Below are 13,998 nucleotides of genomic sequence, written 5' to 3'. Positions count from 1 at the left end.
CATGTGCAAAATTATGAAAGGTTTATTTGTAGGATTAATCCTAGAGAATAAACACATACTGAATTTTAAAGTGCAAGCTGTTGCTGATGGTAGCCTAGAGGCTAAGAATGACTGATTTGGTCATCTATTAACAAGTGCCATTTCTGTTTTTTGCTTTATGTTGTATCCACAAGTACTAACAGAATGCCTGACACATATTAGACACCAAGTATCTGTGAAATAAATACAATTTTTCTTTTACCCTCAGTGTTTCTTTTATTATGTGACAAAGGACTTAACATTTTTCTACTGAGGTATAGCTTTTTTAAAAAACTGAAATGTACCAAAGTGTACAAATCTTAATTGTACAGTGCCATATACCACCTCATGTAACTACTACCCAAATCAAGTTATAGATCATTTCTAACTCTACCAGATATTCTTATGACCCTCCCAGTCAGCACTCAAATCCCCTCACTCCACCGCAGCCACCCCAAAGAAGCCACTATTCTGATTTCTATCAATATAGATTATATTCCTAGTTTTAAAATTCATATAAATAAAATAATATATCACGCAACATTTTTTCAGGTTTTTGCTACCTTGATCTTAATTTGTGAGGCTTGTTGATACTTGAAAGAGAGATTTCCACCCTCCATTTTAAAGTCTTTTCTTATGGAAAAACCCTAGAAAAGTATGGAAAAGGTGTTTAGTAGGTAGTAATATACATTAGAGTTGTCATTGGTCTTTGAACTTCAAAGACAGTTTGTGCTTACTTTAAGTAGGCAAGGCCAGCGTAACTCCATCCTGCACTATTATAGTACAGCTTGGTAGTTCCAAAATGACAGTCAAGTTAACTTGCTGTGACTTTTTTACTCAGACAAATCTGGAAATCCCCTATGAGAAGTTTAGGTCAACTACAAAGTTAGAGGCACCATCCTTATACAAAAACACCCTCACTTCTGACACCAACTGCAAGTCTGCAGGGGTATGGGTGGGTGAGGGGTCCCCAAACTACCTCAGTTTCAATAATTTGCTAGAAAGACTCATAAAACTCACTGAAAGCTGTTATACTCATGGTTATGTTTTATTAAAGGGAAAGGATACAGATTAAGATTAGTCAAAAGCAGACACACATAGAGCAGAGTCCAGGAGGGTTTCAAATGCAGAGTTTCAGTTGTCTTCTAGCCACAGAGTCAGGACATGGTACTGTTCCAACATTGATGTGTGACAACATTCACAGTGAACTGCCAATCAGGGAGGCTCACCTGAGGTTGGTGTCCAGAGGTTTTGGGGGGGGCCTTATTATGTAGGCTTGATTGATCGCCCATTTATTTAATCCCAGTTTCCAGGTCTATGGATACTTTGTGACTCAAAGCCCCCACCCTAACTCACACAGTTGGACCTTTGGAAGGGCCAGCCCCCAACCTAAGACTGTATGGGTGTGGCCAGTCCCCACCCTAGATCCTATTGTTAGACAACCCAGTAGGACCCAAGGCCCTCAGGCAAACAGCAGATACTGTAAGGCTGAGGGCAAAGGCCAGGCCTTCTCTTTGGGCGAGCCCCAATTCTTTACTACATAACCCCTAAATCTTCACTTCTCTCACTGGAGAATTTGTTTCTGAAACCTGAAGTTAAATTGTTTCTTCAAAATATTTTTTCTCAATGATTAATTTCATGAGTTTGTTTTTTTTTTTTTTTTTTTTCAGTACGCGGGCCTCTCACTGCTGTGGCCTCTCCCATTGCGGAGCACAGGCTCCGGACGCGCAGGCTCAGCGGCCATGGCTCACGGGCCCAGCTGCTCCGCGGCATGTGGGATCTTCCCGGACCGGGGCACGAGCCCGCGTTCCCTGCATGGGCAGGCGGACTCTCAACCACTGTGCCACCAGGGAAGCCCGTGAGTTTGTATTTTTAGGGATTCTGAATTATTATGAAGTATCTCAGCATATTTGACAAGAGAGTTAAGATTGGAGCAGGAGCAATAACATTTTCTTTCTCCCTAATTGTCCAATATATATAAATACAAGGATTCTACCAAGATTACGGACTTGTACTTTTGAAAGTTGGGCAACAGCTACACAATAAAACTGAGAGTTTTCCAGGAGCAATAATACCAGAACTGACAATACTAAAAAACAAGGCTGAATTAGCAATATTTCAGTGATTTTGAGGCTTGGGGATTGGGTAAGACTCCCCTAGAAAGAGTGTAAACTCCCAAAAACCTCCATAAAGAAGGGTGAAATTGTCTAAAATCGTCCCTATATTTTGAACATTTTTTCTTTACATGAATGTGTTGAGGAATTGTCTCTGAGGAACTAATGCCATTATGGCTTAAAATGAAATTAAAAGATTTAAAGAGTTAAGGTGCCACTTGTTGTTTATGTCAAATTTCTGTTTAAAATAATTTTTATTACTATTTTGATAGGTTTAGCTCTCTTCCTAGTTTAAAATGAGTTGTGATTGTTTTGTTCTTGTTAAGATATAGTAAGACACAAAACAAACTGAAACAGGCTGAAAACTGAAACACCACCTTAGCAGGACCAGAACAATTAAAGTCTATCAAATCACAGGTCGGGCAGGCAGATATTATAGAGTCATTGGTCAGGAAGCGCAAGGTTCAAGTCATGGATAAGATTCCGATCTCAAAGGCTCAGGAGGCTCAGACTAAAAGCTATGTTTAGCTAACTCTATAGATTGATTCAAAGGTTCATTCAGCCTTTCATTCAAGTGCTATATTGTGTATTGAATACCTACTATGGGTCAGCAGACACAATAGCAGAGAAGACAAACACTGTTGGCTTTTAGGGATGGCAGCTAACATTCATTGCCCATCTATCTGCCCTTTTGCCAGGCATCGTGCTAATAAGCACTTCTTCCAGAACTCTATTATTCTCACTTTTATTATCTAGATTTCACAGGTAAGGAAATTTGAGTCTCTAAGAGGTTGACAATGTGTCTAAAGGCCTCTTGGCGCATCCTCCAAAGCTGAACTTTCTTGCTAGCAAAAGGCCTTTGCGGGTTGCGTAGCCTTCTCTTCTCACTTTCAGTTTCTGTGCTGGATACAAGAGCCCCATCTTTTGGCAAGATGTGGAACTTCATAAAGGAGGACTTGACCTGGGGACTGATGACAAAGGTGTCAAGGGTTACCTCATTCCCTTCTTTATTGAATGGTTTATCATCTAGAATCCTAGTATTTTCTAGATCAGAAGAAGGGACTCGTTTTGGTTACAGCTCTGTCTGTTGGTGTTTATGTTGCTATTATGCAGAAGAAAGATAGAAAAATAGGGACAGATAATTAATTTTAGTATTAGTACTTAAAATATATATTGAAGGTTGCTTAAAAATAAGTTCTTCGTTTAAAATGTGATATGGATTTCATCAATTGCGTCATTTGAAAATTTAAAATCTAGGTACAATCAATGTACAATGATAAAAATTGTCTGCTTGATCAGATTTACACATCTCTGAACAGACCTGGTTATTTAACAACCCCTAAAGTGAATTTTACAAAATAAATTCTGACATATACGCTCTATGGGAGAATTTCTCTTTTTAAGCTTTCACAGAGACACAGCAAGAAATTATAAATACATATATAAGCAAAACAAGTATAAACAACAATTTTTTATTAAGTGTGTAGCACCAATTATAGTGTTTCCTTTTATAAAAGCAGAAAGAGTAAAATATCCTCTCATAGTTTGAAACTCTGGAAATAGACAACCATATCCTAAGTGTGTTGAGACCACGTCCTACAGAAATGAATGGGGGTTACTAATGCCCACAGCTGACACAAGTGCCAGAAGCCGTCTTTTTCTGTTTAGCCATCTTCTAACCTAAATGAACCAATTCAACTTCCCACACTCCTCTGAGGAAGCCAACATCTAAGGTATTATTTTTATTTAGTTAGTTATGTTTTTAAATTGTTAACGCAGAAATTTATTGAAACCCATTTATATAAAATTCATTTATGTGTTTTAAAGACAAAAAAATGTACATAGTCCTCAATATTCAGGCAATCAAATCCATTCTCAGAAGTGCTTTGCAAGAAGATGGACTTCATTGCCCAGCCCCACAAAAGATCCTTTTGTTTATACTCCTGAAGATGAGATCTCAAAACCTCTGCAAAGACTGAAGAGATAATTAGCAAAGAACTCCTCCAGAATGTGATGCCTCATCATAGAGGTGCAGCGCAAGTGAGGCTTCAGAGGCGTGTGCGTGGAGTGCGGTGAGAAGAGCCAGGGGCCCAACGGGATGGCCCCACCTGCAAGACACAGCCAGCATGGCCTCCAGGGCCCCTTCCTCCTCTTCGCCTTCTGAGGCCGGCATCGCTCCTGAAGGTTCAGGCTCTGGAAGGGCATCTGTCACTTTACTAGATTCTTGGCCTGAGGGGTGATGAGCAATATTTACTAAAATTCTAATTTAGTCTGCATACTGGAGCAAGCATAGCTTTTGACATAGCCAAAATGAAACCTTTTTTCTCTCACAGTTCGTTTAAATTTTATTGGAATGGATTACTTGTTCCCAGAGGAAAACTCCCAGGAGATTATAGTTTTATTGTTGTTGTTATTGTTTACTTTTAGATAATGTAACTTTCCACTGTCATTTTAGATCACAAATGCTATTGTGATTCAGTAGACTATTTAATACTAGACTATTCACTAGAGTATAAAAATGAAAGTGAAGAATTGGATTTAGTGTAAATTCTTCTCCCTTCCACCAGCTTATTTAAGCCTACTTGGAGCCAAAGGCCTGAACTGAAGAAGTGGGGTGGGCCTTCTCTCTCCTTTCTACGTATGGCAACATCCTCCCACCCCACTTAGCGCTGTCATTTGCAGGGACACACACATTCCTTACAAGCTGGGGTTTGAATGGAGGTCAGGAGATGGAGGAAATGTCTTGCTTGGCTACACAGCCTGGTGGTTTCCCTCTCTGATTCTAAAAGCAGGGACCCTGGCAGGTCCTGATTAAAGGCAAATGATTAAAGCAGAGTCTTTCTGTTGGGGGGTACTTTTGAGGACTCTGAAGGTTCTCAACTAGATGCTCCCAACTCCTGCAGTCCCCTGACTGAAGCATCTTTCCTTCCTCAGACCCTGGGAAGCTAGCTGTGCACCTATACTTTCTTTTTGAGGGGAACCTCTTTCTCCTTCAGATGGCTTTATTGGACAGACCCCAAGGTGAGCCACTCTAGCTCTCTTCTCCCTGGCTTACGCCCCTTGCCCTGGTAAGTTTTGGGAGTGAAGGCCAGTCCTAAAGCAACGGCATGCTTCTGGCTCCACCAAGTAGTCAGTCATGCTCTTAGCCTCTAAGTTTCCTGGGGCGGAAGTGGAATCACATCTCAGTGTACAGTACACTTTAAGCATTTTGGCACATCAGTACACAAGTTCCTTGCATTTTCCACGTGCAGAAAACACATTTCAAAGCTCTCCTCTGGTCCCCTGGCAGTAACCCCACTAGATGTGAGATTGGAAGATCATACTCTATTCCCTGCAGGGGGTAGGTGTCTACAACATAGTTGCAGTTCTCTGAAGAAGCTTCTTTACTTTCTGTGACACTTGTTTATATCCTAAATCTGGTTGAAGGCTCAGAGAATCATGTAATAGTTTCTTTTTTTGTTTTTTTAACAAGTATTTATTAGGAGAAAAAAGTACAGTACTTGTGGATAGATACACAGGCAGACCCAGAGAGAGAGTCCCATGTAATAGTTTCTTGAACACATTTCCTTTGTAAACCTGCCTATGGAGAGGAGAAGGTATCTCATACTCACTTGGGTATCCTGTCATCTGTTGGTGCTTCAGTAGAAACTATGCCAGAAAGAATCCCATTTTGAGATCCTCTTAGAAATAGAAGCACAAAGAATAAGGACACGTTATAGAACCTAGGTGTGAGCAGCATTAGTACACATCAGACCAGGGTCTGAATATTTCTTAAATTTGTGTTGTTTTTTCCTCATCTCTATTACCACCATCTCTGTTCAAAACTTCATAATCTCTTACTAGTACTGTTGCAGTCACTTGTCTCTGCCTTGGGTTTTACCCCTGTCACATCTCTTCTTCATAATACCACCAGATTGTTTGACCTAAAATGCAAATATTACCTTGTCACTGATCTGCATTAAATCTTTCAAAATCTTCCAATAGCCTTTCCCTAGAAGCATGCTTCTCAAATATTAGAGTGCATACAAATGATCCGTGAATCTTGTTAAAATGCAGATTCTAATTGAGTAGGTTTGGAATGTGGCCCCCACTTCTACAGTTTTAAAAAGCTCTGAGGTAATGCTGCTGCTGCTCTAAAAACCACACTTTGAGTGCCAAGGCCTTAGAGTTTTGGCTTCTTAGTTGTGCCATTCAAAGACGTAACTGAACATACCTGATTTTATTTCTTATTTCTCCATATGGCCACCATTTATATTTCTCAGAAAAAATTGTTGTTTCTTGTCTGATGGCTGCTGTAACAAATTACCACAAACTGGGTGACTTAAAACAAGAGATATTTTTTTCTCTCACAGTTCTGGGGGCCAGAAATCTGAAATCAAGCTGTCAACAGGGCTCTGCTCCCTCCAAAGGCTTTGAGGGAAAATCAGTTCCTTGTCTCTTCCACCTGCTGGTGGCTCCAGGAGTTCCTTGGCTTGCAGCCTCATGGCTCCAATCTCATTGCCTCCCCCTCTTAGGTCTCAAAACCCTCTCTGCCTCATATCTATAGGAATGCATGTGATCGCATTTAGGGCCCATGCAGATATTTTGTGCATGAGCCCTAAATCCTTTATTTAATCACATCTTCTGCCATATAAGACAACCCCAGGTTCTGAGGGTTAGGGTGTGGACATGTCTTTATGGGGAGTCTCTATGCAACCTACTACATGCGCCTTTTTAGAGCACGTGGCATCCTGTGAATCATAGCTTTATTGGAGGTTTGTTATGTGTCAGCCTAGTAGCATTTTACTTATGTAATAAAAATATGACTACACCCTTTGAGCAGCCTTTTCTCTTGCACCCAGCCCACTCTGAGAACAGACTCAGCACTTCTTCTGGCATTCCCTGCAAAAGCAAGTCCAACTTCAAAAACATTGGCTAGTAATGTAAATGTTATGAAGTTTTCTTTGGGAAATGTACCTTGCACACAACAGAGCAAACTTTAAGCAACCTTCTTAATTAGATATCTCTTTTCATCTCTCATTTCAAAATCTCATTCTTCATCCATACAGACTCCAGATCTTGTCTTCATCTCTCCCTTTGCCTACACTGATTCCCAAGTCCCTTATTGTAATGGGACATTTTGTTACAGTACCCCTCAGTAAAACAGAATTATTAAAGCTATAAGCGTTAATTCATTTCTTTAGACTTAAATTCCTTCATTTATTATAATCATCAACAACAACCCTAGGAGGTAAGATTTTATAGAGATATAATAATAACTTACCTAATGTCATATAGTAGTAAGTAGTAGTACTAGATTCAAATCCAGATTTTCTGGTGCCAAAGTCTATGATTTTAACCATTATTAAAATAATGGTTAATTTTGACATCGTATTGAGATATCTATTCTGTGCTTGGCTTCTAGACAAATGTTTCCAAAAAGAAGTCTCTCACTCCATATGCCCTAGAAGAACTAATGAACCAGAACCTCTGGGAACTGGGCCAGGTCCTACATTTTTAACAACCTCTCAGGCAGTTCTTATGCAGTCACTTAAAGAATAAAGCCTGTGGTTGATTTCTCTTTGTGGTTATTTATCTTGTCATCAGTAGCTTGCATAGTGCCAAGTTCAGGGCAAATATAAAAGTAAGTGTGTTGAGTTAAACCAAATTGACTTAGGGTTCTTCCTAACACTCATCAGTGAAGACTGCTTTCAGTATCTGAGGTGGAAATGAACCTCCAAGTGAAGGTTAAGTGCATTAGCTGTACAATTTTGAAAGAATCAAGACAGAAAACTTACAGGTTATGAGGTACTTGGAAATCTTGAAATGTATTGTGCTCGTATGGTATTAAATCTAAGTGAAACTTCAGTTAATCTCAGAGTTTGGACCTCTGTGCTAGTTGCATTTTTGAATGACCTTCACTCCAAAAGAGGCTATATCCAAAGGGCACTCACTCTCTTTTCCCTTATCTTTTCTCATTAGCAAATTACCCTCAGGGAGGTAGGTCTGCAGAAGAATTCTGCTCACATGGTCTGGATAAGGAAACGATATTTTTCAATAAATTACTCCCTTCACAGGAGAAAATTAAGCACTAAATTGACAGTGTGAGGCCTCCTAAATTGTGGACTATAGGTCATAATTCAAGAAATAACACATTTCATTAAGAAAGAGCCTGATGAAACAGCTGAGTGAAGCATCACAGGTTCACACTCTTCCCACCTCCACATTCCTTCCTCCACCAACCTGAAAACCAGATCTAATTATATTTCCTCCTTTGGGGTTCAGAAAGAGTACGGGCAGACCATCACACCTTCCCATACAGTAATATATACCAGTAAGGTACATGGATGTCATATTTTCATTGAATTTGACAATGAAATTTTCATTGAGTTTGAACCCTTGAATTTCTTTTTTTTTTGACCCTTTAAAAAATATTTTATTTTTTAAGAGCAGTTTTAGGTTTAAAACAAAATTAAGAGGAAGCTATGGAGATTTCCCAAAGACCTCCTGACCCCACGCATTCGTAGCCTTCCCCATGATCAATATCACTCATGAGAAAGTAAAATTTTTTTACCAAGAATGAACCTCCACTGACACATCACAATCACCCAAAGTCCATAGTTTACCTTAGAGTTCACTCTTAGTGTTGTACATTCTACGGGTTTGGACAATAGTATAATATATATCTATCATTATAGTATCATACGGAGTATTTTCACTGCCCTAACAATCTTCTGTGCTCTACCTATTCATCTCTCTCCCTGCTATGCCCTTACAACCACTGATCTTTTTTACTGTCTCCATGGTTTTGCCTTTTCCAGAGTGTCACGTGGTCGGAATCATAGTATATAGGCTTTCCAGATTGGCTTATTTAGTAATATGCATTCAAGTTTCTTTCATGTCTTTTCATGAGCTTAATAGCTCTTTTTTTTTTTTTTTTTTTTTTTTTGCCGTACGCGGGCCTCTCACTGCTGCAACCTCTCCCGTTGCGGAGCACAGGCTCCGGAAGCGCAGGCTCAGCGGCCATGGCTCACGGGCCCAGCCACTCTGCGGCATGTGGGATCTTCCTGGACCGGAGCATGAACCTGTGTCCCCTGCATCGGCAGGCAGACTCGCAACCACTGCGCCACAAAGGAAGCCCTCATTTCTTTTTAATGCTGAATAATATTCTATTGTCTGGATGTACCATAGTTTATTTATTCATTTACCTACTGAAGGACATCTTGGTTGCTTCCAAATTTTGGCAATTACGAATAAAGCTGCTATTAAAAAAACTGCATATCAGGTTTTTGTGTGGACATAAATTTTCAATTCCTTTGGGTAAATACCAAGGAGCGAGATTGTCAGATCGTGTGGTAAGAGTATAGTTTTGTAAGAAACCACCAAACTGTCTTCCAAAGTGGCTGTACCACTTTGCATTCCCACCAGTAATGCTACCAGAGTTCCTATTGCTCCACATCCTCACCAGCCTTTGTTGTCAGTGTTCAGGATTTTGGCCATTCTAACAGGTGTGTAATGGTATCCCATTGTTGTTTTAATTTGCATTTCCCTGATGACATGCTGTGGAGCAACTTTTCACACGCTTATTTACCATCTGTGTATCTTCTTTGGTGAGATGTCTTAAGATTTTTGTCCCATTTTTTAATCAAGTTGTTTGTTTTTTTTACTGTTGAGTTTTAACAGTTCTTTGTATATTTGGGGTAACAGTCCTTTACCAGATGTGTCTTTTGCAAATATTTTCTCCCAGTCTGTGACTTCTCATTCTCTTGACATTGTCTTTCACAGAACAGAAGTCTTTAATTTTAGTGAAGTCCAGCTTGTTAATTATTTCTTTCATGAGTTGTCTTTGGTGTTGTATCTAAAAAGGCATCACCACACCCAGCATCATGTAGGTTTCCTCCTTTGTTATCTTCTAGGAGTTTTATAGTTTTGCATTTTACATTCAGGTCTGTGATCCATTTTGAGCTAACTTTTGTGATGGTGTAAGGTCTGAGTCTAGGTTCATTTTTTCACGTGTGGATGTCCAGTTGTTCCAGCTCCATCTGTTGAAACACTATCTTTGTCCCATTGTATTGCCTTTGCTCTTTTATCAAAGATCAGTTGACTGAATTTATGGGGGTCTATTTCTGGGCTATTCGACCATGGTTTTTATGAAAGAAACAGAATTACAGTCTTTTTTTTCTTTTTCTTTTTCTTTTTCTTTTTTCCGGTACGTGGGCCTCTCACTGTTGTGGCCTCTCCCGCCACGGAGCACAGGTTCCAGACGCGCAGGCTCCATGGCCATGGCTCACGGGCCCAGCCGCTCCATGGCACGTGGGATCCTCCTGGACCGGGGCACGATCCCGTGTCCCCTGCATCAGCAGGCAGACTCCCAACCACTGCACCACCAGGGAAGCCCGAGAATTACAGTCTTAACTGCTCAGCCTCCTGTAGCTTCCATTGTCCATTGCCTTGGACAGTTGCTGAACAGAGTCAAACCTGAAAGTGGGTACCAATTCACTTTTCATGTCTGCAAGATTCTGTAAAACACATCATTCCAGTTAAGTTTAACGGAAGCCTGGTTAGCTTCTTCAGCGTCTAATTAGGCACAAGAGAATCAAAGGGCAACAACCAGTCATTGTTTAGGGGGAAGAAAAGGGAAAAAGAATTGTTGCTGCTGCTTTTTGAACTTGCAAAACTTCTATCTTTAGTTCACTCAAGACTGGTGGGCCCAGCTGTGGGTGCCTAATACTACGGGCTTTTGGTCCAACGCAGAGGATGAGTTTAGTTGCAGACTGAAATTAGGAATACTGTGCTGAGCCCCCAGGTTGCCAGTTCAGTGCCTCTTCTCCCTGTGCACTCTGCATCCCCCTGCTACATTCATGGACTGCCTTTGCTGACTCGCCTGCTTCTCGTGCTAGACTGTGGGGAGCTCTTTGTTGCTGAGTCTTTCTTTTTCTCTGTAGCCCCATGACTAGCATTGCGACTAGTACATAATACGCAATTCAGGTTTTTAAAAGTTGAATACTTTCTTTCAACCTCTAAACAACTTCTAGTGCCTTTCACTGACGTTAGGAGCTGTGAATATAGAAAAATATAGTACCATCTGTAGTGGAGGAAGCCTATCTTGGTGGTTAAGAGCATGACCTCCAGTGCCATACTGCCCAGGTTCATACCTAAATCTGCCTCCTATTAATCATGTCACCTTGAGCAAGTTCCTTGAGTGCTCTGTGCCTCAGTTTCTCACCTGTAAAATGGGGATAACAACAGTATCCATCTCATAGAGTTGTTGTGAGAATTAAATGAGTTTATATATATATATATATATATGTAAAGTGCTTGGAACAATGCCTGGCACATTAATAAGTGTTATCTGTTATTATCATGATTATTATGATTATTATTCAAATAAATTGGTGGAGAGCAAACCCTTGAATTTCTAAGATTTTTTTAGGTACTTTCAAATGAAAGACAACATTCCCAGGTTTTAAAGTCTTTGTTTTTTTTTTTTAAAAAAAAAAAGGTTTGTTTACTCAAAACTTAAAATGTTTACCCTGTCTTCTAACATTTATTGTTTAGTAGAGGAAACTGGAGCAATCCAATTGCTTCTCTCATGCAAAGAAAGCATTTTTCCTCATAGATTTTTGCCCATTTTAATTAGATTATAAAGGAATTTTCCTTTAATACATTTTTTCTATAATAAATCTATGTGGAGATTTCTTTTGGATTTTTTTTCTAGGGAAGCTCTGAGCATTTCTCATCCATATACTCACATCTTTACTTAAGGGATTCTTTCTTCAGCTATGTCTTTAATTATTATTCAAATTATTCTAATTTCTTAATTGAAAAACATCTAAAGTTCTTATATTGCATTTTTATTCTGTCTGTCATATTTATCAACTTCTGCTTTACAGTTTTTTTAAAAAGCTATCCATCTATCTATTTATATGTGCATATATATGTATATAACTGGAAGAGGTTAGACATTCAGTAGTTCCTTTTCTGCTCTGTACTGTGCATGTTAATGCTTCTGTTATATTATTTATTCCTTTGCATTATTTCTTTATTTTACCCATTTCATCTTATTCTCTTCTTGTTTTAATGTCACACTGTTTTCTCCTAATGGTCTACTCTTCTTTGATATAGGTCAGGGACTTGTCAGACTGAGTATGTCTACTGCTTTTCTAAAATCATTCAGTTTTCTTGATGAAGGTGCCAAGAAAATTCAATAGGAAAGAGTCCTTTCAGCACATAATGCTAGGACAATTGAATATCCACATGCAAAAAATGATACAACTCCTATATCACACTATACACAAAAATGAACTTAAAATGGATCACAGACCTCACCTAAATGTAAAAACTAATATTATGAAACTCTTAGAAGAGAGCATAGGGGAAAACCTTTGTGATTCTTGGATGTGACAGAAAAATACAAGGGGTAAAAGAAAAATTGATAAATTGGACTTAAAACTAAAAACTTCTACATTTCAAAAGATACCATCAAGAAAGTCAATAAGCAATTCATAGAATGAGAGAAAATATTTGCAAATCATATATATAATAAGAGATTTATATCCAGAATAGATAAAGAACTCTTACAAATCAATACTAAAAAAATAGATAATCTAATTAAAATGGGCAAAGGATGAGAATAGATATTTCTCCAAAGAAAGTGCACAAATGGCCAATAAACACATAAAAAAAATCATTAGCGATCAGGGAAATGCAAACAAAATGACAATGAGATGTCATTTCTCGTCCACTAGAATGGCCACAACAAAAAAGTAAGATAATAACAAGTATTGGAAGATGTGGAGAAATTGGAATCTTCATACACTGCTAGTGGGAATGTAAAATGGTGCAGCTGCTTTGGAAACAGTTTGGCAGTTCCTCAAAAAGTTAAGCATTGCGTTAACATATGATCCAAGAATTCCACTCCTAGATACCTACCTAAGAGAAATGAAAAGTAAAAATGTCCACATAAAGACTTGTGCATGAACATTCATAACAGCATTATTCACAATAGCCAAAAAATGTAAGCAACTCAAATGTTCATCAACTGGTAAATGTGTAAACAAAATACAATGGAATACTCTTCAGTAGTAACAGGCAATAAAAAGAATAAAGATGGGCTTCCCTGGTGGCGCAGTGGTTGGGAGTCCGCCTGCCGATGCAAGGGACACGGGTTCGTGCCCCAGTCCGGGAAGATCCCACATGCCACGGAGTGGCTGGACCCGTGAGCCATGGCCGCTGAGCCTGCGCGTCCGGAGCCTGTGCTCCGCAACGGGAGAGGCCGCAACAGTGAGAGGCCCGCGTACTGCAAAAAAAAAAAAAGAAAAACAAAAAGAACAAAGATGTGCTGATACATGATACAACATGCTTGCCCAGGGCTGGGGGCAGAGGGATGGCCTTGGGAAATGACTGTATATGGGCATGTGATTTTTTTAATAATGATGGAAATGTTCTAAAATTAGATTGTAGTGAAGGTTGTATATGTAAACGTAAAACATTTATTCATTCAATTATTTCAATCAATTAATTTTATGACATATAAATTGTATTTTAACAAAACTATTAAAATCACCCAATTCTTTTGTATATAATAAATAATTTTCAGTGATCCACTTTTTTATAATATATTTTTAAAAATTAACTCATGTATTTATTTATTTTTGGTTCGTTGGGTTTTTGTTGCTCTGTGCGGGCTTTCTCTACTTGTGGTGAGCCAGGGCTACTCTTCGTTGCAGTGTGCGGGCTTCTCATTGCGGTGGCTTCTCTTGTTGTGGAGCACAGGCTCTAGGCACGTGGGCTCCAGTAGTTGTGGCTCACGGGCTGTAGAGTGCAGGCTCAGTAGTTGTGGCTCACGGGCTTAGTTGCCCCACGGCATATGGGATCTTCCCGGACC

The 13,998-nt window shown here is 39.3% G+C and overlaps 1 long non-coding RNA gene across 2 annotated transcripts in view; it reads left to right on the top strand.

The window, feature by feature from the left end:
- LOC117199383 (uncharacterized) overlaps nucleotides 1-13,998 on the top strand; it is a 45,219-nt gene that overhangs the window by 8,016 nt on the left and 23,205 nt on the right. Inside the window, exon 3 of one of the 2 annotated variants that reach the window (XR_004480608.2) lies at nucleotides 1,689-2,342. The exons of the other annotated variant lie outside the window; for it this stretch is intronic. This is a non-coding gene — a long non-coding RNA (uncharacterized LOC117199383). Of the gene's footprint in view, nucleotides 1-1,688; nucleotides 2,343-13,998 lie in introns of those variants that run through there. 2 annotated transcript variants of the gene reach the window in all.

Source organism: Orcinus orca, chromosome 12 (assembly GCF_937001465.1).
Source record: "Orcinus orca chromosome 12, mOrcOrc1.1, whole genome shotgun sequence".
In the NCBI taxonomy this organism is placed as follows: domain Eukaryota; kingdom Metazoa; phylum Chordata; class Mammalia; order Artiodactyla; family Delphinidae; genus Orcinus; species Orcinus orca.
Note: the sequence above shows the minus strand (reverse complement) of the source record. Positions and strands in the feature narration are given on the sequence as shown.